At 42.3% G+C, this 23,900-nt stretch overlaps 1 long non-coding RNA gene across 1 annotated transcript; it reads right to left on the reverse strand.

Moving 5' to 3' along the window:
• Positions 1-375: 375 nt before the first annotated feature.
• Positions 376-6,897, reverse strand: LOC147998127 (uncharacterized). The gene is made up of 2 exons (XR_015646883.1): positions 6,847-6,897; positions 376-4,336 (listed from the first exon to the last, which is right to left on the reverse strand). It is a non-coding gene; the product is annotated as an uncharacterized LOC147998127 (long non-coding RNA).
• Between the last annotated feature and the right edge of the window lie 17,003 nt (positions 6,898-23,900).

A 23,900-nucleotide genomic window follows, 5' to 3' on the forward strand; every position in this document is an offset into this window, starting at 1 on the left:
AATCTGTCTTGAAATGATGAAATTCTCATTTCACTAGTGGAGAAATAACTTATCAGTTTGTACTGATCATTCAGGAGCCTGTATAGACCTGCTAACTTTCAGGGTCTTGATTTTTAGTTTGGGTGATTTATCTATAAATAGGAATTAGGCATTTAAGTTACTCATTATTATTGGGTCAAGGTCAGATGTCAGATAGCCATGTCAGCTTGTTTTTGGCTTCCATGTGCTTAATAAATCGAGTTCATTCTTTGATTCTGTAGGTGTCTTTGATGGTGATTGTGGTTTTTTTTTAGAGACTGAAAGATCCCACGCAGAGAGACCCTTACTCAAGTCTTGGGAAATCGCGGACCCCAGACACAGAGAGACCATTTTGGATGTAATAAGCAAAGGCGAGGTTTATTACGGAGACCTATTACAGAGATCTCCGGGCCGACACGTATCCCGCGCAGGAGACAGAGGTGTCGGCCCCGAGAGGCTGGGAAAAAGAGTATTTAAAGGCAGAGGCTGTGAGCACCAGGGGATGGGGGATGTCAAAGGGGAATGTACCACAAGTTACAAGATTGTTTTATGGCTCCAGGAGATAAGGGGACGCCAGAAGGTTTTATGGCCCCCTGGTTCCTGGAACAGAGCTACTAAATCAGGAGAAGGGTAGGGTCTTCAGGTCCTCATTATTTTTAAACGTTTGTCAAAACTGATGGAGCATTTGTATTTGAAACACCTCTGGTTAGGCTTGGGCTGTCCGGTTTCTTGGAATGCTCTCTGTAGGACACAATGGCTGAAAAGCACAAGTAGGGGCTTATCAGGGTCTGGAGGATGGCCCTGAGTGAGCTGGGGGGGGATGTCTTCCTGCCAGACGTCCCATGAATCAGTCCCATTAACTCAGGCTGGTTCCTGCATTCCTTTTTTTTATGGCTTGTCAGTCCTGCCTGAACAGTGTTTCCTGTGCTCCTTTATCTTTATGGCCTGCTAGTCTTGGCTGCAGGGCTTAGCCCTGGGTCTGTGGCCTTTTGGGGTTTATTTTTTAATTTTTATATTTATAAACCTAGAATTCGTATAATTTTCTTTTCATTCCCGTCTTCTCCTATTAAATAATTCTAATCTTAGAATTTTGATATCAAGTCTTATTTGGTCTCACCAGTTGTCCTAACTGACTGGTACTGTTGTCTCACAACCATCAACCGCACAGCACCCACTCAATTTTTAACAAAAGCAATTAACCTGTTTGTCACGCAGGAGCCAAAAACTAAAACCAAGAAAATTATTAATAATGGCCCAGCTGTAGCAGAGAGTAGGGTAGTCATCCAGGGAGATCTACTAAACTAGCTCTCGAACTATCTCTGATGTGTTTTTCTGTCTGTCTGTCTTTTGTCTAACCTTTTTTTAAGTTTATTTATGGAGTCTTTAATTACTCCTGAATGGTCTGTATAGAAGCAACATTTTTCTTTCAGTGTAGCACACAGACTCCTTCTTTAAGGAATATCAGGTTTGACCCTTTTTTTTATTTTGAAGGACTACCTCTGAGAGGGAGGTTAGGTATTCTTGGAGGTCAGCTAAAAAGTCTTTAGCATCAGGATTCTATCTGGACACTATCTGAACCTATATACCAAGGTCATAACTGTCTTTTAGAACTTTTAAACTTATACAGGTTGTGATCCCTGAGGCACAGTCCCAAGAAGTGTTAGGAGTACTAACATATGTAATGTTACATCATTTGTAATAGAAATCAAGCCTATCCCCACACCTATCTCGATGGAACCCAGGACAAACATGACTGAATTTCTCTCTAGGTCCCAGCTCTCAGCCCTAACAGCTAGTACACGGCTGGTGAGGGCTGAGAATTGACGGCTGTCAGGGTGGTCAGCAGCACCAGGTATGGTCCTTTCCAGCGAGGATCGAGTGTCTGGGCTCAGTGTAGCTGCTTCCGACCTGGAACTGATGGGATGTCTCAGGGGTCTCCGGGGCATAGGCTGCTGTCAGCTGTGAGCAGATTTCTTTCTGTATCACCTGTAGGTCTTTTAGCCTGGCACACAAATCATTATTACTATGACATGTTGGTTCAGTAACATCATCTAATACAGTCAGGGGAGCTGAGGCCCCATATAAGATCTCAAAGGGGGTAAGGCTGAATCTGGAAGGGGTATTTCTTGCTCTGAAGAGAGCAAGAGGGAAGGAGTGTCACCCAGTCTGTGCCAGTCTCCATGGTCAATTTGGTCAGGGTCTCTTTTAGAGTTCTATTTATTTACTCTACCTGTCTTGAGCTTTGAGGTCTGTAAATACAATGTAATTTTTAATCGACCTCTAAATACTTGGCCACACCCTGGCTTACCTTGGCAACGAAAGTAGGACCGTTGTCTGACCAGATTACCTTGGGCATTCCAGACCTGGGGAAGATTTCTTTCAGTATCTTCTTGATGATTGTAGAGGCCGTCTCTCGTTTGGTGAGGAAAGCTTCTATCTATTCCTGAAAAAGTATCTACAAGCACTAGGAGATACTTGTGATTATATTTTTCTGGTTTTATCTCAGTGAAGTTTACTTCAACTTTTCGTTAAACTCTCTAGGTCTCTTTGTCCTGTTTGTTTGTTAAGCATTTGTTTACTGACGTATCTTATATTTTTTACTGTCTCTCTTGGCTAAAATCTTAAAGTCTATTATATACACCTTAACTACTTGGACAAACTTCTTATCTCCTAAATGAGTCCATTTCTTAATTTGGCAAAGTGAGTCTTTTGTTTGTTCTTTGGGGGGGGGTACAGCTTTCTCCCCAAGTGTGTCATTGTCTTTTTATCTTTTAAACAACTTGGGCCTTTTCTTCTGTTGTACATTCTAAGTGAGGCCATCCCTTAGTCTAATCCCAGTTCCCAGTGGCTGTCTCTTGTAGGCCTGTAACCAGGATAGGCTCCTGTATAGCCATTTCTCGAGCCACTTTATCTGCTTTGTTACTGTCCCATGTCACTGAATCTCTTTCCTCCTGATATCTTGAGCAATGAATAGTACTCACAGTTGTTGGCTTCATCAGGGCATCTAAGAGATGGCAAAGGCATCTGTGGCGCTGATGTACTGGGGGGTAGAGGTTCAGCCATCCCAGATGACATCGTTTTGTCCACCATGGCAGCACCACTTGTCTCTGACCTTCATTCATGAAGAGAACTGTTCCCGTCTGTGGACAAGGTCCTCGGCTTTCAGCAGGGGTCAATCAGCCAGTCGCAGAGGTCTTTCCTCCACCCATGTGCTTCTGTCAGTGTTTGACACTCGTGCTGTGGTGGCTCCAGGTCCGGATTTGGGCAGCAAGGTGACCAGATTGTCCCCAACCGGTGGAGAATCTAGTCCATGGCAGCTGACCAGTGGTCCCATCTTTGGACACTCTATCAGCCACTCTATCACAGTTTAAGTCCTGGATTGGGTGATAATTGTTAGTGCCCGGCTGGCAGGAACGGTGTGTTTCAGGCAGAAAAGCACTAAGCCATTCAACTCCCAGCATCAGTTACTGGTGTACTGAGACAGGTCTTAAGCTCCACATACACAGTCTATAGATATGTATACACATGGCCTCATCCAGCCATTTCAGCCCACGCAAGCCAATTTGGAGAGCAATTTTCTCATGAGCAAGGGATGGGGGCAGTCAGGGATGACTATGAACTAGTGGGTTACCCGGCCCACGCCAAGGTCCACTGTTCTTCGGGCAGTCCATAAGTATTGTTCGTTGTCAGTAGCTCCTTGCACTCAAGGTCTTTGGATATTGGCCCACAGGGGGGCATAGGAGCACAGAGCATTGGGTCCCTGTATCCACAAAACAACTGGGCGGGCTTCCCTTCTATCTCTGTGTATAGCCAGCACCAAGAGGCTCTCCAGTGTCCCCTCTTGTTCTTTCTGGGGCAGTCCCTGACCCAATGTCCTTTTTCTTCGTATTAGGCACACTGATCTTTAGCCAGGAATTCTCTTCTGTTGTCAGGTACTATCTTCCTAGGTTCCCTAACTACTGTGGCCAGTATATGTTCCTCTCTCATCTTTTATCTCTCTTTATCTCTCTAACTTCTTCTTTTTTTTTGTCTCTCTTTTTCTCTAGCTTTCTGTTCTTTTTACCTCTTTCTCTGTAACGTGTACTAACTCTCAGCAACTTAACCCTTTAAATTTTTGTAACATTCTCTTTATATCCTTTCCTTATCTTAGCCAGATTGGTGGGGCACTTTCCAGCCCCTCAGAGACCCACCCTTGGAGTCTGGCGGCAGACCTGGAGCACTCCCTACCTTCAGGCGTCTGAAGAGAGCAGGCAGAAGTGAGGGCCTTCCATCCATCTCTGGAACACTTTTTCTGGCCTCTAGTAGGATTCTGTCTTTCCTTGGTGGTAAAGAAGACCTGTAACAGTTACTAACAAGCATCTCAAATGGGATAGTGAGAAAACAAGGGAATCTTGAGAATAGAGGTCCACTGAAGAGGGCAAATAGCATTTAGTCACACAGCTAAGCCAGGAGGCTTTCTTGGGACAAAAAGGCCTTGTGTCTGTGAAACAGAAAAGTGAGCAGAGGGGCAGTCTATCTGTTACCGGTTGTCTCTCTGGACTTAGATTTTCCCTTAAGGAGTACCTTCCTTTAGTGTCAGCTCAGTGGATTTATCGCTCAAGAGACCCATCCTCTAAATGGCACTAGGCTTCCAGTAACAACTAATAACAAAAGGATGGAGAGACGGTTAGAACCTGAGTGTTAGATACTAAGCAGCTGACAAAAGAATTGTAACCAGTTCACCTGGGGCTTTCAGGACCTCAGTAGCAGCCCTTTACCAAACTTTCTCAGTGGGCTAAAGGCCCATGGAAAAGAAAACATTAATCCTGACCTTGGCCACAGCCAAAGCCTGAATTTTAAATTCTGACTGGCAAAGCAAAACAAAGTTCTTCACAGTTTGTAGTAGATTTTTTGAAACTATTTTAGGGGCTTCTCTGCCCCCCAACCTGGGACATTTCGACCATAGGGGCAGGAACTGGCTGCTGTGGGGATAGGATCAAAGGCATTCTCCATGCTAATGATGACCAGTGAGAAAAGTAATTTAATGTTGGAGACTGATTCCTCTCTTGGAATAGGGCCAGCAGATAAGGCAGGCTCTTTAAAGAACTTCTCCTAATGAGCATCCTCTTTCTGTGAGCAAGAGTTGAAGGTCTGGTCACTAAAAGCAGAAATTCCTTTCTTGTTCTTGTTTTCTTTAGAGTCCTCCCCCACCTCACTCTCAGCCTTTTTAGATCATTCTTCCTGTAGCATTTCTAACACAGCCTGTCCCTTTTTTATATCCTGTTGACAGCATTTCTGATCTTTTAGGCAGCTACGCACTAAGTGTCATACCGGCTGAAACTCCGCCTTTAAGATTTCTTGTTCTCAAGCAAAATTTAAATCTTTTTTTTTTTAGCTTATCTCAGCTGTCCATCGTGAGATTCCCAGAGATCGCGAACCAAGGTGTAGTAATTCACTAAGAAATCTCTCTATAGTGTTTCTTTTTACCTTAAGCCTTTTCCTTTTAAACAGCTCCTGAAGAGCCAGAAAAATTGGGTGAGACTTGAGAAGTCCCCATGCTGGCTGCAGCAGCTCCACAGCTAGTTTCGCTCCCCCCTACTGTGTGTTTCAAGCACAAGCACAGATAAAACACTATGTTTTAAAAAATTAACGTTGGCTATCAACCAAAACACCGACACTAGAGCGGGGTCCATAAAATTAAGTTTCTTACTCACTATACTTGTTTCATACCGGAGGCCTAATCTGGGGAACTTTTTTATTTACGAGCAGTTTTGTCCTCAAGGTTTTTGTTAATGTCTGTTTACACAACTGTTAACAGCAGCTAGGCTGATCAAGGGGAGTAAAGGGAGGGGCCTCTCTCCTTGGGGAGGAGGCTCAGGAGAGAAAGACAAAACTCCTTGGCAGAAAACAATTTTTCTCAAGCAAATTATTTTTAACTCTTAACTTAAGCACCAAGAGGACCAAGTAAAACTCTATGACGAACAAAGCAAACAGTTTCATGATTTCAAACACAGTCATCAGTCCAAGATTTTAAACACAGTCGTCAGTCCAAATTCAAACACAGTCGTCAGTCCAAAATTCAAAAACGAAACAAAAGCCAAAAAGACACTCGACAATACCACAGAAAACAAGCCAGACAAACAATATCAAGACAAAGCATCTTATAACCAACTTTCACAGATGCCTGGTACCTTCAGTACGTGGCCCAAACTGCAGCTTAACCTTAGCTGCTTTTGGGATGAGATGGACCATCTGATTCCACCTCCCAACAGGATTCCAGAGTGTCCTCTTGTCCTAACGACCAAGCACACTTATCCGCGCCTATATTTAAATAGGCAGCCGAACTCGACCTCTGACGGAGTGGGATTCCTCGTCCACTCCCGCCTAGGTAAAAGGAGCATTCCATCTCCTTTGTTCCAGAAAACCAGAGTCAGGTCCTCCTGACTGTCCATAGCCGGGCTCTCCCGACTGTTCTCCGCCCGTGGAACGTCTTCCAGGGGCTGCAGCCTTGCGGGCCCGGGGCGTCCCCCCTTCCGCAGCCAGGGGGTCCTCACGGACCACAAAGGCAGCTGCACTGAGTGGGGATACACATCCACTCTCCTACAGGGCAGGAATACACATCCACCCTCTTACCACAGGGCAGGAATACACATCCACCCTCTCAGCACAAGGCAGGAACACACATCTGCCCTCTTACCACAGGGCAGGAATACCCATCTGCCCTCTTAACACTGACCAGTACTAAGACACACATATATACACACACGGCAGAACCAAAACAGAGACAGACACAGACTGACAATTGCGGCGCCGCTCACACAGAAACACTCAGACAAACATCCAACTCACCTCCAAGGGGTCTTCGGAGTCTGGGGTAGTCGCGCAGATCCCGGACGAGCCCCCATAAATATGAAAGATCCCACGCAGAGAGACCCTTACTCAAGTCTTGGGAAATCGCGGACCCCAGACACAGAGAGACCATTTTGGATGTAATAAGCAAAGGCGAGGTTTATTACGGAGACCTATTACAGAGATCTCCGGGCCGACACGTATCCCGCGCAGGAGACAGAGGTGTCGGCCCCGAGAGGCTGGGAAAAAGAGTATTTAAAGGCAGAGGCTGTGAGCACCAGGGGATGGGGGATGTCAAAGGGGAATGTACCACAAGTTACAAGATTGTTTTATGGCTCCAGGAGATAAGGGGACGCCAGAAGGTTTTATGGCCCCCTGGTTCCTGGAACAGAGCTACTAAATCAGGAGAAGGGTAGGGTCTTCAGGTCCTCATTATTTTTAAACGTTTGTCAAAACTGATGGAGCATTTGTATTTGAAACACCTCTGGTTAGGCTTGGGCTGTCCGGTTTCTTGGAATGCTCTCTGTAGGACACAATGGCTGAAAAGCACAAGTAGGGGCTTATCAGGGTCTGGAGGATGGCCCTGAGTGAGCTGGGGGGGGATGTCTTCCTGCCAGACGTCCCATGAATCAGTCCCATTAACTCAGGCTGGTTCCTGCATTCCTTTTTTTTATGGCTTGTCAGTCCTGCCTGAACAGTGTTTCCTGTGCTCCTTTATCTTTATGGCCTGCTAGTCTTGGCTGCAGGGCTTAGCCCTGGGTCTGTGGCCTTTTGGGGTTTATTTTTTAATTTTTATATTTATAAACCTAGAATTCGTATAATTTTCTTTTCAAGACAACAGAGGGTTGTCTCTTATTTTCTTAATTTAATCAGACAGTCTACATTTTTACGGTGAGTTGAGACTATTTGCATTTCTGTTTCTTAATGAGAGGGGTTTACTAGTTCTGCAATTTTTGTAGGTTGTTTTTCTGGTTGTTTTTTATTATCGTTTGCTATTTCCTCCACTGTTTGTATTAAGGCTTTATGGTTTGTTCATCAGTTTATCTCATGCAAGTTTTTCTTTCCTGTACTGTTACAGTTGGGTTGTATTTCTTTCCCCTCTTAAGTTTGGTGGAAGGAAAGGAGATATCCAGCTCTCACAAATTGTCCTCTGACCTCGCTCCACATGTGTTCTGTGGTACATGAGCTCTCGAGTGTTTGATTTCCATGCATGTGCACATACTGAAAGGATAAAAAATGCAGCCGAAAAGTCAGAAGTTTAAAAATACAATCTCACCCCTAAGAAGCCCTAAATACCTCAAATTCCAGACCCTGTTCTCTACCTGTAAGTAGGTAAAAGTTCACGTGTCTTGAGCCTGCTCTCCCAGGAACTAAATAAAATAGATAAAGGGGCTTAAGATAAGGCCCTAAGTATGTGTGATCCTGACCTAGTAAAGATAACAGAAAGCTTCTCCCAGGAACTAGCTGACCATAAAGTTAGATTACAATCTTAAAAGCAATGTTGAGAGACAGGAAACTTCTCTTTGTGATTTCTCACTGGTATTCTCCACACTTTCCAATGACTCTGCCCCCTTGGGTTGTGGCTTCTTCCTTTAAATACTCCTTCTCTCAGCTACCCATGATCGAACTCCTCTGACCCTGCATGGGATACAAGTCTCGAGCCCAGTGCACTGGTTCCTATCTATAAACCTCATGTGATTACAGAAGGACAGTCTTATGTGAGTTCTTGGGGGGGTCATGTCATCCCGAGACTTGAGTGAGGGCCTCCCCGCTCTGGGGTCTTTCTTTCTTTCTTTCTTTTTTATTTTCAATTTTTGGTTTTGAGATTATCTTTTTTTCATCTTTATAAACTTGGGTATTTCTTATTTACATTTCAATTGTTATTCCCTTTCCCGGTTTCCAGGCCAACATCCCTTCCCCCTCCCCCCTCCCTATGGGGGTTCCCCTCCCCATCCTTCCCCCATTGCCGCCCTCCCCCCAACAATCTAGTTCACTGGGGGTTCAGTCTTAGCAGGACCCAGGGCTTCCCCTTCCACTGGTGCTCTTACTAGGCAATTCAATGCTACCTATGAGGTTGGAGCCCAGGGTCAGTCCATGTATAGTCTTTAGGTAGTGGCTTAGACCCTGGAAGCTCTGGTTGCTTGGCATTGTTGTTCATATGGGGTCTCAAGCCCCTTCAAGCTCTTCGAGTTCTTTCTCTGAGTCCTTCAACGGGGGTCCTGTACTCAGTTCAGTGGTTTAATGATGTCATTCGCCTCTGTATTTGCTGTATTCTGGCTGTGTCTCTCAGGAGAGATCTACATCCGGTTCCTGTCAGCCTGCACTTCTTTGCTTCATCAATCTTATCTAGTTTGATGGCTGTATATGTATGGGGCACATGTGGGGCAGGCTCTGAATGGGTGTTCCTTCTGCCTCTGTTCTAAACTTTGCCTCCCTATTCCCTCCCAAGGGTATTCTTATTCCTCTTTTAAAGGAGTGAAACATTCACATTCTGGTCATCCTTCTTGAGATTCATGTGTTCTGTGCATCTAGGGTAATTCGAGCATTTGGGCTAAGAGCCACTTATCAATGAGTGCATACCATGTGTGTTTTTCTGTGATTGGGTTACCTCACTCAGGATGATATTTTCCAGTTCCATCCATTTGCCTATGAATTTCATAAAGTCATTGTTTTTGATACGTGAGTAGTTTTCCATTGTGTAGATGTACCACATTTTCTGTATCCATTCCTCTGTTGAAGGACATCTGGGTTCTTTCCAGCTTCTGGCTATTATAAATAAGGCTGCTATGAACATAGCATGTGTCTTTGCTATATGTTGGGGCATCTTTTGGGTATATGCCCAAAAGAGGTATAGGGGTATAGGGTCCTCAGGTAGTTCAACGTCCAATTTTCTGAGGAACCTCCAGACTGATTTCCAGAATGGTTGTACCAGTCTGCAATCCCACCAACAATGGAGGAGTGTTCCTCTTTCTCTGCATTCTCGCCAGCATGTGCTGTCACCTGAGTTTTTGATCTTAGCCATTCTCACTGGTGTGAGGTGAAATCTCAGGGTTGTTTTGATTTGCATTTCCCTTATGACTAAAGATGTTGAACATTGGGGTTGGGGATTTAGCTCAGTGGTAGAGCGCCTGCCTAGCAAGTTCAAGGCCCTGGGTTCGGTCCCCAGCTCCGGGGAAAAAAAAAATATATATATATATATATATATACATGAAAAAAAGATATATATAAAAAGATGTTGAACATTTCTTTAGGTGTTTCTCAGCCATTCAACATTCCTCAGCTGTGAATTCTTTGTTTAGCTCTGAACCCCATTTGTTAATAGGGTTATTTGTCTCCCTGCAGTCTAACTTCTTGAGTTCTTTGCATATTTTGGATATAAGGCCTCTATCTGTTGTAGGATTGGTAAAGATCTTTTCCCAATCTGTTGGTTGCCGTTTTGTCCTAACCACAGTGTCCTTTGCCTTACAGAAGCTTTGCAGTTTTATGAGATCCCATTTGTCGATTCTTGATCTTAGAGCATAAGCCACTTGTGTTTCATTCAGGAAATTTTCCCCAGTGCCCATGTGTTCGAGATGCTTCCCTAGTTTTTCTTCTATTCGTTTGAGTGTATCTGGTTTGATGTGGAGGTCCTTGATCCACTTGGACTTAAGCTTTGTACAGGGTGATAAGCATGGATCGATCTGCATTCTTCTACATGTTGACCTCCAGTTGAACCAGCACCATTTGCTGAAAATGCTATCTTTTTTCCATTTGATGGTTTTGGCTCCTTTGTCAAAAATCAAGTGCCCATAGGTGTGTGGGTTCATTTCTGGGTCTTCAATTCTGTTCCATTGCTCTATCTGTCTGTCTCTGTACCAATACCATGCAGTTTTTATCACTATTGCTCTGTAATACTGCTTGAGTTAAGGGATAGTGATTCCCCCTGAAGTCCTTTTATTGTTGAGGAGAGTTTTAGCTATCCTGGGTTTTTTGTTATTCCAGATGAATTTGGAAATTGTTCTGTATAACTCCCTGAAGAATTGGATTGGTATTTTCATGGGAATTGCTTTGAATCTGCAGATCGATTTTGGTAAAATGGCTATTTTTACTATATTAATCCTGCCAATCCATGAGCATGGGAGATCTTTCTATCTCCTGAGATCTTCTTCAATTTCTTTCTTCAGAGGCTTGAAGTTCTTACCGATCTTTCACTTGTTTGGTTAAAGTCACACCGAGATATTTTATATTATTTGGGACTATTATGAAGGGTGTCGTTTCCCTCATTTCTTTCTTGGCTTGTTTCTCTTTTGTGTAGAGGAAGGCTACTGATTTATTTGAGTTAATTTTATACCTAGCCACTTTGCTGAAGTTGTTTATCAGCTTTAGTAGTTCTCTGGTGGAACTTTTGGGATCACTTAAATATACTATCATATCATCTGCAAATAGTGATATTTTGACTTCTTCTTTTCCAATCTGTATCCCTTTGATCTTTTGTTGTCTGTTTGCTCTGGCTAAAACTTCAAGAACTATACTCAATAAGTAGGGAGAGAGTGGGCAGCCTTGTCTAGTCCCTGATTTTAGTGGGATTGCTTCAAGTTTCTCTCCATGTAGTTTAATATTAGCTACTGCTTTGCTGTATATGGCTTTTACTATGTTTAGGTATGGGTCTTGGATTCCTATTCTTTCCAGGACTTTTATCATGAAGGGGTGTTGAATTTTGTCAAATGCTTTCTCAGCATCTAATAAAATGATCATATGGTTTTTATCTTTCAGTTTGTTTATATAGTGGATTACGTTGATGGTTTTCCGTATATTAAACCATCCCTGCATGCCTGGGATGAAGCCTACTTGATCATAGTGGATGATTGTTTTGATGTGCTCTTGGATTCAGTTTGCCAGAATTTTATTGAGTATTTTTGCGTCGATATTCATAAGGGAAATTGGTCTGAAGTTCTCTTTCTTTGTTGGGTCTTTGTGTGGTTTAGGTATAAGAGTAATTGTGGCTTCATAGAAGGAATTCGGTAGCGCTCCTTCTGTTTCAATTTCGTGGAATAGTTTGGATAGTTTTGGTATGAGGTCTTCTATGAAGGTCTGATAGAATTCTGCACTGAACCCATCTGGACCTGGGCTCTTTTTGGTTGGGAGACCTTTAATGACTGCTTCTATTTCTTTAGGAGTTATGGGGTTGTTTAAATGGTTTATCTGTTCCTGATTTAACTTCCGTACCTGGTATCTGTCTAGGAAATTGTCCATTTCCTGCAGATTTTCAAGTTTTGTTGAATATAGGCTTTTGTAGTAGGATCTGATGATTTTTTGGAATTTCCTCTGGCTCTGTTGTTATGTCTCCTTTTTCATTTCTGATTTTGTTAATTTGGACACACTCTCTGTGTCCTCTGGTTAGTCTGGCTAAGGGCTTATCTATCTTGTTGATTTTCTCAAAGAACCAACTTTTGGTTCTGTTGATTCTTTGTATGATCCCTTTTGTTTCTGCTTGGTTGATTTCAGCTCTGAGTTTGATTATTTCCTGCCTTCTACTCCTCTTGGGTGTATTTGCTTCTTTTTGTTCTAGAGCTTTTAGGTGTGCTGTCAAGCTGCTGATATATGCTCTCTCCTGTTTCTTTCTGCAGTCACTCAGAGCTATCACTCTTCCTCTCAGCACAGCTTTCATTGTGTCCCATAAGTTTGAGTATGTTGTATCTTCATTTTCATTAAATTCTAAGATGTCTTTAATTTCTTTCTTTATTTCTTCCTTGACCAGGTTATCATTGAGTAGAGCATTGTTCACCTTCCATGTATATGTGGGCGTTCTTCCCTTATTGTTATTGAAGACCAGCTTTAGCCCGTGGTGGTCTGATAGGACGTATGGCATTATTTCTATCTTTCTATATCGATTGAGGCCTGTTTTATGACCAATTATATGGTCAATTTTGTAGAAAGTACCATCAGGTGGTGAGAAGAAGGTATATCCTTTTGTTTTAGGATAGAATGTTCTATAAATATCTGTTAAGTCCATTTGGTTTGTAACTTCTCTTAGTCTGTCTATGTCTCTGTTTAATTTCTGTTTCCATGATCTGTCCATTGATGAGAGTGGGGTGTTGAAATCTACTATTATTGTGTGAGGTGTAATGTGTGCTTTGAGCTTTAGTAAGGTTTCTTTTACGTATGTAGGTGCCCTTGTATTTGGAGCATAGATATTTAGCATTGAGGGTTCATCTTGGTGGAATTTTCCTTTGATGAATATGAAGTGTCCTTTTTTATCTTTTTTGATGACTTTTGGTTGAAAATCAATTTTATTCGATATTAGAATGGCTACTCTAGCTTGTTTCTTCAGACCATTTGCTTGAAAAGTTGTTTTCCAACCCTTCAATCTGAGGTAATATCTGTCTTTGTCTCTGAGGTCTTTTTTCTGTAAGCAGCAGAATGCAGGGTCCTCATTGTGTATCCAGTTTGTTAATCTGTGTCTTTTTATTGGGGAATTGAGTCCATTGATGTTGAGAGATATTAAGTAATAGTGATTGTTGCTTCCTGTTATATTCGTATTTGGATGTGAGATTATGTTTGTGTGCTTTTCTTCTATTTGTTTTGTTGCCAAGATGATTAGTTTATTGCTTTTTTTCTGGGTGTAGCTTGCCTCCTTCTGTTGGGCTTTACCGTTAATTATCCTTTGTAGTGCTGGATTTGTGGAAAGATATTGTGTAAATTCGTTTTTGTCATGGAATGTCTTGGTTTCTCCATCTATGTTAATTGAGAGTTTTGCTAGATACAGTAACCTGGGCTGGCATTTGTGCTCTCTTAGGGTCTGTATGATATCTGTCCAGGATCTTCTGGCTTTCATAGTCTCTGGTGAGAAGTCTGGTGTAATTCTGATAGGTCCGCCTTTATATATTACTTGACATTTTTCCCTTATTGCTTTTAATTTTCTTTCTTTGTTTTGTGCATCTGGTGTTTTGCCTATTATGGGACAGGAGGAGTTTCTTTTCTGGACCAATCTATTTGGAGTTCTGTAGGCTTCTTCTATGTTATGGACATCTCTTTCTTTAGGTTAGGGAAGTTTTCTTCTATGATTTTGTTGAAGATATTTACTGGTCCTTTGAGCTGGTAGTCTTCACTCTCTTCTATACCTATCATCCTTTGGTTTGATCTTCTCATTGAGTCTTGGTTTTCCTGTATATTTTGGACCAGTAGCTTTTTCCGTTTTACATTATCTTTGACAGTTGTGTCAGTGATTTCTATGGAATCTTCTGCTCCTGAGATTCTCTCTTCTATCTCTGGTATGCTGTTGGTGATGCTTGTATCTATGGCTCCTTGTCTCTTTCTTCGGTTTTCTATATCCAGAGTTGTTTCCCTGTGTCCTTTCTTTATTGCTTCTGTTTCCATTTTTAATTCCTTCACCTGTTTGATTCTGTTTTGCTGTAATTCTTTCACAGATTTTTGTGATTCCTATCTATAGGCTTCTACTTGTTTATTTATGTTTTCCTGTGTTTCTCTAAGGGAGTTCTTTATGTCTTTCTTGAAGTCCTCCATCATCATGATCAAATGTGATTTTAAATCTAGATCTTGCTTTTCTGGTGTATTTGGATATTCAGTGTTTGCTTTGGTGGGAAAATTGATCTCTGATGATGCCATGTAGTCTTGGTTTCTGTTGCTTAGGTTCCTGCGCTTGCCTCTTGCCATCAGGTTGTCTCTGGTGTTACCTTGTTCTGCTATTTCTGACAGTAGCTAGACCATCCTATAAGCCTGTGTGTGTCAGGAGTGCTGTAGACCTGTTTTCCTGTTTTCTTTCAGTCAGTTATGGGAACAGAGTGTTCTGCCTTCAGGTGTGTAGTCTTTCTGGTCTACTAGTCTTCAGCTGTTCCTGTGGGCCTGTGTCCTGAGTCCACCAGGCAGGTCACTTGGAGCAGAAAAGTTGGTCTTACCTGTGGTCCTGGGGCTGAAGTTGCTCTTGGGGGGCTGTGTTTGAACTCTCCATGAGGGCAGCAACCAGGAGGGCCTGCTCTACATTTTCCGGGACCCCTGTGCACCGGGGTCCCAGATGGTGTTAGGTGATTTCCTCTGGAGTCAGAATTGTGGGCAGAGTGTAGTCTCTTCTGGCTTCCCAGGCGTGTCTGCCCCTCTGAAGGTTTAGCTCTCCCTCCCACGGGATTTGGGTGCAGGGAGCTGTTGACAGGGTCCCTTCAGATCCGGGCGGTGTCTGGACCGCAGGGGATCTGCTGCTTGCCCTATCTTTCTGTTCCCAGAGGCCCTACAGTTTCCTTTTGGGCCAGTAATGTGGCAGGGGTGGGCTCTATTGGTGATCTCCCGCTCTGCAGTCTCTGGATTGCCTACCTGTCTGGGCCTTGAGTTTATTTTTATTTGTTTTTTTTTTTCTTTTTTTCCACAGCTGAGGACCGAACCCAGGGCCTTGCGCTTGCTAGGCAAGCGCTCTACCGCTGATCTAAATCCCCACCCCCTGAGTTTATTTATAAACCCAAGAGTTTTGGATCAAATCTCCCGTGGCACCAGAGCCGTGACCACCTAGCTAGTGTTGTAGAAAAGTTCAGGTTATGGACTGAGAGCTGGCAGATCCTGCTGAGCTCCTTTTCGAACACACAGGGGAGCCTTGAGGCAGGAGCCGTAGGTGGCTAATGGGGCTGTGGTTGGTGTGCGGACCCACAGGAGCCCCGGACCTGGCTGGGTGTCTCTGGGGGGTCTTTCAATACCTACATATATTATACATGATAAACAAATGCAAGTAAATAATTTTAAAGCAACCAAAAAGTATGAAATAATATAGAATTTAAAAAGTATAGTATTGGTTAGTGTTTCTTCCTTGTTGGGGCGAATACAGTTTTCCTCACATCTTTTAAAAAATGTTTATTTTATGTGTGTGCATATATGTCTATGTGTGCCATATACATGACTCATGCCAGCAAAGGCAAGAAGAAGATATCTGATCCTCTGGGGCTAGAGTAGCAGGAGGTTATGAGTTGTCATGGAAAAGCAGTAACTGTTCTTAAGTGCTGATCCATTTCTCCAGGCCCTAATCTACCTCTTGTGGCTGATTTTGTGGTGAATAGAAAGAAGGTTAACAAGCAAGTAAAAGATTTGTAAAATAAGAACTTCAAGACTCTGAAGAAAGAAATTGAAGAAGACCTCAGAAGATGGAAAGATCTCCCATGTTCATGGATTGGCAGGATTAATATAGTAAAAATGGCCATTTTACCAAAAGCGATCTACAGATTCAATGCAATCCCCATCAAAATACCAATCCAATTCTTCAAAGAGTTAGACAGAACAATTTGCAAATTCATCTGGAATAACAAAAAACCCAGGATAGCTAAAACTCTCCTCAACAATAAAAGGACTTCAGGGGGAATCACTATCCCTTAACTCAAGCAGTATTACAGAGCAATAGTGATAAAAACTGCATGGTATTGGTACAGAGACAGACAGATAGAGCAATGGAACAGAATTGAAGACCCAGAAATGAACCCACACACCTATGGGCACTTGATTTTTGACAAAGGAGCCAAAACCATCAAATGGAAAAAAGATAGCATTTTCAGCAAATGGTGCTGGTTCAACTGGAGGTCAACATGTAGAAGAATGCAGATCGATCCATGCTTATCACCCTGTACAAAGCTTAAGTCCAAGTGGATCAAGGACCTCCACATCAAACCAGATACACTCAAACGAATAGAAGAAAAACTAGGGAAGCATCTCGAACACATGGGCACTGGAAAAAATTTCCTGAACAAAACACCAATGGCTTATGCTCTAAGATCAAGAATCGACAAATGGGATCTCATAAAACTGCAAAGCTTCTGTAAGGCAAAGGACACTGTGGTTAGGACAAAACAGCAACCAACAGATTGGGAAAAGATCTTTACCAATCCTACAACAGATAGAGGCCTTATATCCAAAATATACAAAGAACTCAAGAAGTTAGACCGCAGGGAGACAAATAACCCTATTAAAAAATGGGGTTCAGAGCTAAACAAAGAATTCACAGCTGAGGAATGCCAAATGGCTGAGAAACACCTGAAGAAATGTTCAACATCTTTAGTCATAAGGGAAATGCAAATCAAAACAACCCTGAGATTTCACCTCACACCAGTGAGAATGGCTAAGATCAAAAACTCAGGTGACAGCAGATGCTGGCGAGGATGTGGAGAAAGAGGAACACTCCTCCATTGTTGGTGGGATTGCAGACTGGTACAACCATTCTGGAAATCAGTCTGGAGGTTCCTCAGAAAATTGGACATTGAACTGCCTGAGGATCCAGCTATACCTCTATTGGGCATATACCCAAAAGATGCCCCAACATATAAAAAAGACACGTGCTCCACTATGTTCATCGCAGCCTTATTTAAAATAGCCAGAATCTGGAAAGAACCCAGATGCCCTTCAACAGAGGAATGTATACAGAAAATGTGGTACATCTACACAATGGAATATTTATTACTCAGCTATCAAAAACAATGACTTTATGAAATTCGTAGGCAAATGGTTGGAACTGGAAAATATCATCCTGAGTGAGCTAACCCAATCACAGAAAGACATACATGGTATGCACTCATTGATAAGTGGCTATTAGCCCAAATGCTTGAATTACCCTAGATGCCTAGAACAAATGAAACTCAAGACGGATGATCAAAATGTGAATGCTTCACTCCTTCTTTAAAAGGGGAACAAGAATACCCTTGGCAGGGAATAGAGAGGCAAAGATTAAAACAGACACAGAACGAACACCCATTCAGAGCCTGCCCCACATGTGGCCCATACATATACAGCCATCCAATTAGACAAGATGGATGAAGCAAAGAAGTGCAGGCTGACAGGAGCCAGATGTAGATCGCTCCTGAGAGGCACAGCCAGAATACAGCAAACACAGAGGCGAATGCCAGCAGCAAACTGCTGAACTGAGAATAGGACCCCCGTTGAAGGAATCAGAGAAAGAACTAGAAGAGCTTGAAGGGGCTCGAGACCCCAAAAGTACAACAATGTCAAGCAACCAGAGCTTCCAGGGACTAAGCCACTACCTAAAGACTATACATGGACTGACCGTGGACTCTGACCCCATAGGTAGCAATGAATATCCTAGTAAGAGCACCAGTGGAAGGGGAAGCCCTGGGTCCTGCTAAGACTGAACCCCCAGTGAACTAGATTGTTGGGGGGAGGGCGGCAATGGGGGGAGGATGGGGAGGGGAGCACCCATAAAGAAAGGGAGGGGGGAGGGGGAGGGGGAGGGGGAGGGGGAGGAGGGAGGGGGGAGGGGGATGTTTGCCCAGAAACCGGGAAAGGGAATAACACTGGAAATGTATACAAGAAATACTCAAGTTAATAAAAAAAAAAAAAAAAAAAACGGTCGGGAGGCTGAAGGAACCTCAGAATTAAAGCTGTTTAGACAGTGTCCAAAATAAATTAAAAATTTAAAAATAAGCCTCCAAACTATTAAAGTGAAAAAAAAAGAAAGAAGGTTAATAGTTTCAAATACTTCAAAATTAGCTGAAGATGTTTATTTCCACTGTTGGAGTAAGTTTCTGCCCATGAATCAGCTCTTGGTAGGAGTTTACTAGTCCTCAGCAAGGATTGCCACCACCCTAGTACCTTGCCTCTTTGCACAGCTCTTTCTGATGGGATAGATGATTGTGTTTTCCAAGCCTGGTTTTCAGTATTCTAGGCTGAGGGTAAAGTGAAGGTGGGAAGGAAAAGGTGGGGAGTGGGCAGCTATGCTTATTTTACCATTGTTGCTGGTTACTTGAGACCCATCATGACCCCAGATGCTTTCCCCCAAAGACCCACAGTTCTTGCCTGTGAGTCTGTGTCATGTTTAATTCACTTCATGCATTCACGTGATTATCAGAATTGTTGGGGGGGCTGGAGAGATGGCTCAGAGGTTAAGAGCACTGTCTGCTCTTCCAGAGGTCCTGAGTTCAATTCCCAGCAACCACATGGTGGCTCACAACCATCTATAATCAGGTCTGGTGCCCTCTTCTGGCCTGCAGGTGCATACATGCAGGCAGAAAGCTGTATGATGTATACATAATAAATAAATGTTTAAAAAAAAAGAATTGTTGGGAAAATAATATATTTAAAAATTAATTAAGAACAAGCTCATCCGGGAGCCTGTTTCTTACTGTATGACATGTATGATCAGTAGAGAAAAACCACACAATAATTTGAATAAGAAGAGTTTTTCATAAATATTTTTAGATATAGTGAGGTGTGGTATACCAAAATTTTAGCTAATAAGGAACCCTAAACAGTAAAAAATAAAGAAAAAATAGCAGATACAAGGCACAGTCAATTTCTCTTGGGCCATGTGCTAGTCAATTATCTGTTAATGACTAATATACTGATGACTAATATATTTCCCTAGAGGTAACTTATAAACAAGAGGTGTATGTCTGAAAGTTTTGGAGACTGAAAAGTTCAAGATCAGACTGTCCCATGAATTCAACCTCTGCTGAGGGTTTCTTTGGCTGGTTGCCACATTGCAGATGACATCAGGGTAGGAAAACATTTGTGAGGGAGATAGCATATCGTAAATAGGAACTAGCAAGTTGGATATGACCAAGGAGTGATCATTCTTTCTCTTTTATGATAATCCTCTTGTGAAAACCAACAAGGGTTCTGTGAGAACTACATTCATGCCTGTCAGGATCAGTCCCCTAAGTGATGATGTCACCTCCCACTGGGCTCCAATTCTTTAAGGCCAGCACTTTAGAGCCCAGTGCAATGGTGCATACCTATAATCTCAGTCCTCAGGAGTCTAAAGCAGGAGCAATCATAAATGTGAGGTAAGCTTTATATAACAAGAACTTGTCTACAAGAAAGAAAGAAAGAAACAAAGAAAGAAAAGAAGGAAGGAAGGAAGGAAGAAAGAAAGAAAGAAAGAAAGAAAGAAGAAGAAAGGGAGGGAGGGAGGAAGGAAGGAAGGAAGGAAGGAAGGAAGGAAGGAAGGAAGGAAGGAAGGAAGAAAGATCTGTAACCTCATACTGAGGTCTAAACTTTCAACATAAAAATCCTTGGAGGATACCCTTAAACCACAGCATGATGTCACAGGTTACCCAGGGAAAAGCCTCTCCTATTTCCTGACATGAAATCTAAACCATATTGGCAGGGCCATGGCTCATGAGTAGCAAAAGAATCGCTGTGGTGCCATACTATCAGAACTTGCTGGAAATCTGCCCTCTTGAGTTCCATAGAAAGCTCTTTAAAAAAAGATTTATCTATAGCTCTCTTCAGACACACCAGAAGAGGGCATCAGATCTCATTACAGATGGTTGTGAGCCACCATGTGATTGCTGGGATTTGAACTAGGGATCTCCAGAAGAGCAGTTAGTGCTCTTAAATGTTGAGCCATCTCTCCAGCACAAGAAAGTTCTTTTTTTTTAATATTTTATTCATTTATTATATATAAGTACACTGTCACTGTCTTCAGACACACCAGAAGAGGGCATAGGATCTCTTTACAGATGGTTGTGAGCCACCATGTGGTTGCTGGGAATTGAACTCAGAACCTCTGGAAGAGTAGTCGGGTGCTCTTAACCGCTGAGCCATCTCTCCAGCCCCACAAGAAAGTTCTTTATGGAGAGGTGTTACACTAGAATTTTTTTTTACTACAAATAACCAAATAATACTTTGATGTGCCTCAAGTAAGGTGTTAGGTACTGCTGGCTGCAGCATGATACAGAAGCTTGCTGCTGGGAAAAATATACTAGCACTATACCAGCTAGGTACTTGGGAAGTCCTATGAGCTGCAGGACCTGGATACTGGAGAAGTCACCCATATTTGTAGAAGCTGAACCCACCAAGGAACCACCTGCACCATGAGCCACAATTCCAGGGATACTATATATGCATCAGAAGACAGGCAGCAGGAGACTGCAGGCTTTGAATGCGAGACAAGGCATCCTGATTAGAAGATCCTGCTGAGTGAGTCACCCAAGAGCTAGTAATGACTCCCACAAAGCTTTAACTCTGTGCCTGCTGGCAAAGATTAAAAATATTTAAGGAGCCACAGATCCATCTTTGTATGTCAAACAAGGAAGGATGAATCTAGAATTGACAGGCATAAAAAGAAAATTGACATGTTTAATTCAATTTTTTGAAGTGAAACATCAAATATATTGTAAATATAAATGTGTTGAATTTAGGGAAATATAGGTAGGCATTTTATTCCCTTTCAGAAGGGTTTTTAAAGACTGTATTCAGAAGAATTAAGGGAGTAGATATATTTGGCAAAGAAAGACAACTGCTTGAAAGGTTAGCATTCAGACTTTGTGTATCAGTTCTTTTTGTTGCAACACTCAATTGTGCCAAATTATATGTCAGTTTGAGAGGTACAATGTCTCTCTGCTTTATAACTTTATATCCAACATTACCTACTTAGAAATAAACTGAAAATTGAGACTAGAACATTTGAATATGTACATAGGAGCTGATAACAAAGTAAATATAGACATATACCCTCTCTTATATAGGGATCATGAGTAGGTCCAATTCATCAAGTTAACTCTTGTCCTAGTAAGTCCTTAAGGAACCATATTTCAAGTCATTGTTCTGTCATTTCCTAGAACATTATTGTAGGTTGTACCATTAGTGTTGGGTCACTGTGTAATTCAGTGGGAACCAAGAAAAGGGAAGAGTAGAGAATTGCCTAATATCTGAAGGTCTGCATGTGCCACTTGTATTCACACATTACTGAAAAAATGTGTAAATCCAACTACATTCTATTAGTATAAAAGAAGAAGAGAAGAGATCTTGAACCTGGGAAGACCTTTGCCCAGAAATAACACTTCAGCACACACCAGAGAATTCCCACTGCAGAGAAGCCAGATAAATATTGTAACTGTGGGAATCACAGCTCCATTTGCATCAGAGGATGTACATGGGAGAGAAACCTTATATAGGTACAGAGTATGGTAAGTTCTTCACTTAATAGGACAAGTCACTACACATCAAAAACTGCATACTGAAAAAAAAAACATGTGTATGCCAAATATAGGAAGGCATTCCTCATCAAACCTCATCAAACCTTATCAAAACTCACACAGGAGGGAAATCCTATAAATGCAATGGCTATGGAAAGCCTTCATATGGAGCGCACACCTCAAAATACATCAGCAATCTCATATTTGAGAAAGGCTCTGCAAATGCAAAAAAAATATGCAGGAAAGCCTTTATCTAGAAACCAACACTAAATGTACATTGGAGAGTCCATAGTGAAGAAAAAACAAACAAAACCCTATGTTTGTCTGTGAATATGGGAAAGCCTTCATTCAGAGCAACACTAAGTATCAGGTCATCCATACACGAAAGAAACTTTATGCTTGTATAGAATGTCCAAAAATCTTCAGTGATAGACCAAATCTCACTAAACACCATCCATTTGTACTGAAAGAGAGCCTGCAACTGTTAGAGATTAGCATTGTTAAGGCAAGGTCTCCTGCTCTTCAATAGAACAATAGGAAGGGTACCCTCAGGGAAAGACCCTCCCTACCTGATAGACTCCAGTTTAGGAGGAGAAAATCTAAAAGGTTTGGTTCTAGAAAGTAGTTACTTCAATAGGCAAAAGCTGCTGCTAATACCTTCAAAGAGGATGAGGGTCCATCCTAAACTGGCAGCTGAACTTGGCAGTGCTATGTGGTACTTTGTATTCTGTAGCTTTTGAGACCTAAAAGATGTAAGAGTAAATCAGTCATGCTTTCTTCCTCCATGGTTTTAGAGAGCCAGTGGGGACAAGCAACAGGTGGCATGGAAGGCCGGGCTAGGGCAACAGACCTTTTGAGACCATTATGTCAAGCTGTGAAAGTGAAGCCTAAATTGCAATAGAGAGTTTAATATAGTGAAGATATTAGAGCCATGAGACATCTGCCAAGGTCAGCTGTGTACAAGGAGTGGAACCAGCCCAGGAGGGAAATGTAAATTGTAGGTAGGAAGGAGAGGAGTCATCTGTACTGGCTGGTTTTGTGTGTCAACTTGACACAAGCTGGAGTTATCATAGAAAAGGAGCCTCAGTTATGGAAATGCCTTCATGAGACCCAGCTGTAAAGCATTTTCTCAACTAGTGATGAAAGGGGGAGGACCCAGTCCATTGTGGATGATGCCATCCTGGCCTGGTGGTCCTGGGTTCTATAAGAGAGCAAGCTGAGCAAGCCAGGGGAAGCAAGCCAGTAAGAAACATCCCTCCATGGCCTCTGCATCAGCTCCTGCTTCCTGCCCTGCTTGAGTTCCAGTCCTGACTTCCTTTGATGATGAACTTCAGTGTGGAAGTGTGAGCTGAATAAACCCTTTCCTCCCCAACTTGCTTCTTGGTCACGATGTTTGTGCAGGAATAGAAACCCTGACTAAAACACCATCTAACTCCTTGAACCTAAAGTTCCAGATGTTAGGATTTGGGGTTTGCCCTATTGGGTTTCACTCCTGCTTTGGTTCATTATGTCTTCACTATGCTCCTGTTCCTCCTTTTTAGAATATAAGACTATTTTATGTTGGAAGTATATGTTTGCTTTTTATCTTACATGGGGTTACAGTGACAAGATTATGTTGAGTCTCAGGAGAGACTTTGAACTTTTAAAGAACATGGCACTGTGAAAGACTAGGCAGACTTTTACAGTTGAACTAAGTACATTTTGCATTGTGATGTGACCATGAGACCAGGGATGAGGAAGTGGAATGTGGTGCTTTAAATGAGAAATTTCAGGTATTTGAACAATGGATCCCCAATTGATGGTGCTACTTGAGGAAATGTTATGAAACCTTTGTGTGGTGTGGCCTTGCTGAAGGATGTATGTCCCTGGGGACAGGCTTTGAAGGATTTAAAACTCTACCTGACATCCAGTACATTCTCTGCTTTGTGTTTGCAGTGGAAAATGTCTCAGCTTCCTGCTCTGACCACCTGCTGTTATGCCTTTCTCACCTGTGAACTATCCCTCTGGAACCATACGCTCAAATAAACTCCTTTTATAAGCCTCTTCTTGTCATTATATTCAGTATAGCAGTAGAAAAGTAAAAAACAACTAGTACACCTGCAAAAAAAAAATCACAGTAAAGTCTGCATCAGGTTTGCCATGAGTGCTTGGTGCTGC

The sequence above is a fragment of the Rattus norvegicus genome, chromosome X (assembly GCF_021556685.1).
Source record: "Rattus norvegicus strain SHRSP/BbbUtx chromosome X, alternate assembly SHRSP_T2T, whole genome shotgun sequence".
NCBI lineage: Eukaryota > Metazoa > Chordata > Mammalia > Rodentia > Muridae > Rattus > Rattus norvegicus.